At 45.4% G+C, this 5,908-nt stretch overlaps 1 pseudogene across 1 annotated transcript; it reads left to right on the top strand.

The window, feature by feature from the left end:
• Positions 1-642: 642 nt before the first annotated feature.
• LOC118095662 (plasma membrane calcium-transporting ATPase 1 pseudogene) lies at positions 643-5,034 on the top strand (annotated as a pseudogene). Its single transcript, XR_015946491.1, has one exon. The product of XR_015946491.1 is annotated as a plasma membrane calcium-transporting ATPase 1 pseudogene (transcript).
• Positions 5,035-5,908: the final 874 nt, after the last annotated feature.

Genomic DNA, 5,908 nt, shown 5'->3' with positions numbered 1-5,908 from the left:
ATCTATTCCTCCCACAAATGTTCTGCTTTGTTTTTCATTCCACTTATGGTGCAAGAACGCCCCTACAGATGGTAATAATGCAGTAACACTGGGGAAGCATCTCAGAAGAACTAATAATAAAGTGTATTGTGGGTGGATCCAGTATAAATCTACCACTATTACAGTAGATACACCATCCTCCCCCCCCCCTTAAAAAGCCCTGTCTGTTGTGGTCCACAGCTTCAGAATCCATCTTTCATAGTGAACGTGATCAGAGAACAGCACGAGAGAATTAACCCCCCTCCAAAAAAGAAAGAAAGAAAGAAAGAAAGAAAGAAAGAAAGAAAGAAAAAAGTTTAGACTAGGGGGGGGGGGGAAGAAGCATAAGAATTCACCAAGCAAAGTTAAGTACACCTGGAAACAGCCTCATAATTCACCAGGGAAACTTAAAGTGATGATAAAACAGCAACAGAATTCATCAACAAAGTGAAAGAGATAAGAAAACAGAATCAGAATTTAGAATTCTGAACTCTACTCAACACACCTATGAGTGACATGTACGCTCAGAGCTAAGAGAAATGTGACACAAGCCATGATTCATTGGCTGCTGGTAGGATTCTGATTCCATTTCCCATCCTCCTGTAACTGCCGCTTTGAGGAGACATCAACCAACATGGGGAAATGAAGGAGCCTGAAATACAGAGCTGTGTTTTACATCCTTTCCCTGAAACGTAGAGCTAGTGATACCAGGCTGTTGGGACAGGGCTGAGCTTGGAACATGGAGCAAGAAACAAACTGAAGCAAACACACAGTACATGTGTCTCCAGGTGTGGAAATTGAGAATAAATGAAGATCTGAGCCTATCGTTCTTGCCTGGTTTTTAAAAAAACAAAACAGAAGGTAATCTAAAAGAACTTGTGTAGACATGAAAATGATGATGGATCTCTGAATTTAAAAGGCCCTCTGCTATTGAGTTGACAGTGCTCTCCGCTGCCCTCTTTACATACCAAGTGGGGGTGGTGGAAAAGCAAACAAACAACCCTTCCTTGATTCTGGATTGAGAATAGAAGCCATCTTGATTCTCTCATTTCTTTCTGTGGAGGAAGACAGGATGATGGTCACTAGAGACACTGCTGACAAAGACTTCGGGGTCACTCTCTCAGAGCTGCGAAAACTGATGGAATACCGTAAGTCCGAGGCAGTGGAGAAAATAAAGGAACTTTATGGTGATGTCTTTGAGATCTGTAAACGACTGCGCACTTCACCCACACTTGGAATAGTTGGTACCCAATCAGAAATCGAGCTCCGGAAAGCTGTATTCGGAAGTAACTTTATACCACCTAAGAAACCCCTGACTTTCCTGGAATTAATGTGGGAAGCACTCCAGGATATGACGCTATGTATCTTAGAAGTTGCAGCCATCATCTCCTTGGGACTCTCTTTTTATAAGCCACCTGGAGGGAATATTGCAGCATGCCAGTCGGAAGGGCACGGAGGGGGAGGGGAAGAGGAAGAGGAGGAGGCTGACTGGATCGAAGGGTTTGCAATACTTCTATCTGTCATGTGTGTTGTGTTGGTAACTGCCTTCAATGACTGGAGTAAGGAAAAGCAATTTAGGGGGTTGCAGAGTCGCATTGAAAGTGAACAGAAGTTTACTGTTATCAGGCACGGGGAGTGCAAGCAGGTGCTAGTAGCTGAATTAGTGGTTGGGGACATTGCCCAGATCAAATATGGTGACCTTTTGCCAGCTGATGGTGTGCTTCTCCAGGGGCATGATCTGCAAGTTGACGAGAGCTCCCTCACAGGGGAATCAGATCATGTCAAGAAGTCATTGACAGTGGACCCAATGTTACTTTCAGGTACCCATGTGATGGAAGGTTCTGGGAGAATGGTTATTACAGCTGTGGGCGTAAACTCACAAACAGGGATCATCCTCACTTTACTCGGAGTCGGAGACGAGGAGGCAGAGAAGAAGCTCAAAAATTCAGGAGATGTGACTCCTGGGCACAGCAAGGAATCAGGCCCAAAGCCCCGCAAAGTGTCTGGAAACCAGGTTGAGGATGAGGAAAGTGCCCAGAAGCATACCTCACACCCGAAAGAAAAATCAGTTCTGCAAGCAAAACTCACACGGTTAGCCCTTCAGATTGGCAAGGCAGGCCTGGCAATGTCAGTGATCACGGTCCTCGTCCTTATTATTTTTTTCCTGGTTCAAACATTTGCAATCGAGAAGCGTACTTGGACTGTTGAATGCACACCAATTTATATACAGCACATAGTGAAGTTCTTTATTATTGGAGTGACCATTTTGGTCGTAGCTGTTCCAGAGGGCCTGCCACTGGCTGTCACCATCTCCCTTGCCTACTCTGTGAAGCAAATGATGAAAGATAATAACCTTGTGAGGCACCTGGATGCCTGTGAAACCATGGGTAATGCAACTGCAATCTGTTCTGACAAAACGGGGACTTTGACCATGAACAGAATGACAGTGGTCCAAATTTTTATTGGTAGTGCACATTATAAAGTTATCCCCATCCCTGAAATGATTCGGCCCACCATAATGAATTACTTGCTTGAAGGCATTGCTGTAAATTGTGCTTATACATCTACAATCCTGCCTCCTGAAAAGGAAGGAGGGCTCCCTCGCCAAATTGGCAATAAAACGGAATGTGCCTTACTTGGTTTGCTGTTGGAACTGAACCAGAATTTCGAGGCTGTAAGGGCTAATATAACAGAAGAGACACTTCACAAAGTGTACACCTTCAATTCCGACCGGAAATCAATGAGCACAGTGGTGAAGAAACCCAATGGCAGCTTTCGGCTGTACAGCAAAGGAGCTTCTGAAATACTGCTGAAGAAATGCACCCGCATATTGGATGCCAATGGGCGTCCAGGACCTTTTTCCAAAAAAGACAGAGAAAACGTGATCAATAATGTGATTGAACCAATGGCCTCTGAGGGACTCCGCACCATAGGCCTGACATTCAAGGAATTCCCAGCTGCCTCCTCAGAACCCAACTGGGACAACGAGGATGAGATTTTCAAGGACTTGACCTGTATTGCAATTGTAGGCATCGAAGATCCGGTGAGACCTGAAGTTCCCGATGCGATAAGAAAATGTCAGAAAGCTGGCATCGTTGTACGTATGATTACTGGGGATAACATCAACACAGCTCGGGCGATTGCTACAAAATGTGGCATTCTGAGGCAAGGGGAAGCCTCTGTGTGCATGGAGGGCCAGGATTTTAATCGGCTGATACGCGGTCCAGATGGAGAGATTAAACAAGAGCTAATGGACAGAGTTTGGCCTACTCTTTGTGTCCTTGCAAGGTCCTCACCTGCTGACAAGTACAACTTGGTCACAGGGATCATTAACAGCAACATCACGGAACAAAGGCAGGTGGTAGCAGTGACTGGGGATGGTACGAATGATGGGCCTGCATTAAAGAAAGCCGACGTTGGCTTTGCAATGGGCATTGCTGGAACTGATGTCGCCAAAGAAGCTTCTGATATCATTATCACCGACGACAACTTCTCAAGCATCGTCAAAGCTGTCATGTGGGGTCGGAATGTGTATGACAGCATCTCCAAATTCCTTCAGTTTCAGCTCACGGTTAACGTGGTAGCCGTTGTAGTCGCTTTTACTGGTGCGTGTGTCACCCAGAATTCCCCTCTGAAAGCTGTTCAGATGCTGTGGGTCAACCTCATAATGGATACCTTTGCTTCTCTTGCTTTAGCAACAGAAAAGCCAACTGAAGCTCTGCTGGAACGCAAGCCTTATGGGAGAAATAAGCCTCTTATCTCCCGCACGATGCTGAAAAACATTTTGTTCCATGCCGTTTACCAGATGGCCGTTGTATTTTCCCTTGTTTTTGCAGGCGAAAAATTCTTTGATATCGAAAACGCGAGATCTGTGCCCATGGATTACCCTCCTACCGAGCATTACACCATTGTATTTAACACATTTGTAATGATGCAAATTTTTAACGAAATCAACGCCCGGAAGATTCATGGCGAAAGGAATGTTTTCTCGGGGATATTCAGAAATACCATTTTTTGCTGCATCAGCGTGGGAACGTTGGTCGTACAGGTCCTCATTGTTCAGATTGGAGGGAAGCCCTTCAGCTGCACAAAGCTTTCACTGGAGCAGTGGTTATGGTCCATCTTTTTTGGCCTAGGGACATTGATATGGGGACAATTGATCGTATTTATCCCAAATCGTTATCTGTGGTTCCTGCCAACGTTTGGGGACAGACCAACAAAACAGGACATTATTGCAGAAGAAGATATGTATGGAGAGATTGACTATGGTGAGATGGAAATGCGTCGAATCAGCCAGGCTTCATGGTGTAGGGGTGTGAACAGAGTACAAACTCAGTACAAAGTAGTAAATACGTTCCGTACTTCCCCTTATGAGTTACACTGCTCAGCTAGTAATAAAACCATCTAAGAGAACACAAGTAGTGATTCTGAAACCTCCTTCACTTGTTGCTGCAGTTGATTTTTTTTTAAAAAAAGAGAGTTATATGCACAGTAGCTCTAGTAAGAAACAGATGGGAATTTCTCCAGCACGGTGAGCATGAATTTACTAGAAGATACTGGTGGTGTGGGTGGACATAAGGAACCAAAATAGCAACTCAGCTCGACCTTACTTCCTAGATGGGTCCGAATATTATGTTAGCAGACCTTTGCTGGATCTTGAGACTTTAAATGTATTTTTTGCACAGGGTGTCTTCAAAACAGTGCTGAAGTGCCTCCCTCTGTCCCCTCCCTCTGTATATAGCTAGGTAGGTAGATGAATATTGCATAACCTTTTAGTTTGGTACCTGTTCGTGCTTTCAACTGATATCAAATGGCTGAGTTGCTCAAGGCCCTCAACTGCCTGCTTGGAAATGCCCTGTTTCCCTCAGTAATTCATACCATTATTTATTTTTTAAGCTGCTGGGCTCCGATTCGTATGAGAGTCAAGATGAGATAGATCTGTCTACGAGTAGGCTACGTGTATTTGCTTGTTGTGCTTAATAGTTGCTTATGGGAGAAGATGATTAAATAATAAAGATTGCTAAAAAAAACTTTTTATAAGAAAAAGAATCCAGTCAAATATGTTATTAAGCCTTAGGATCATAGGATTGGGAGGCAACTCAGCCTTCATCTAGTCTAACCCCTTGCTATTGCAGGAATCCTGCTGCTGCAACACCCCAGAGATGATGATGATGATGATGATGATTTATTTATACGCCGCCCATCTGGCTGGGTTTCCCCCACCACTCTGGGCGGCTTCCAACAAATAGCAAAATACATTAAAATATCACAGATTAAAAAACAGGACTGCCTTTAGGTGTTTTCTAAATGTCAGGTAGTTGTTTATCTCCTTGACCTCCAATGGGAGGGCGTTCCACAGGGTGGGCGCCACTACCGAAAAGGCCCCCTGCCTGGTTCCCTGTAGCTTTGCTTCTCGCAGTGAGAGAACCGCCAGAAGGCCCTTGGCGCTGGATCTCAGTGTCCGGGCTAAAAGATGGGGGTGGAGACGCTCCTTCAGGTATACAGGACCGAGGCCATTTAGGGCTTTAAAGGTCAGCACCAACACTTTGAATTGTGCTCGGAAACGTACTGGGAGCCAATGTAGGTCTCTTAGGACTGGTGTTATGTGGTCTCGGCGGCCACTCCCAGTCACCAGTCTAGCTGCCACATTCTGGATCAATTGCAGTTTCCGGGTCACCTTCAAAGGTAGCTCCACGTAGAGCACATTGCAGTAGTCCAAGCGGGAGATAACTAGAGCATGCACCACTCTGGTGAGACCGTCTGTGGGCAGGTAGGGTCTCAGCCTGTGTACCAGATGGAGCTGATAGAGAGCCACCCTGGACACAGAATTAACCTGTGCCTCCATGGACAGCTGTGAGTCCAAATGACTCCCAGGCTGCGCACCTGGTCC

Source organism: Zootoca vivipara, chromosome 12 (genome assembly GCF_965207765.1).
Source record: "Zootoca vivipara chromosome 12, rZooViv2.hap1.1, whole genome shotgun sequence".
Taxonomy (NCBI): Eukaryota; Metazoa; Chordata; class Lepidosauria; order Squamata; family Lacertidae; genus Zootoca; species Zootoca vivipara.
Note: the sequence above shows the minus strand (reverse complement) of the source record. Positions and strands in the feature narration are given on the sequence as shown.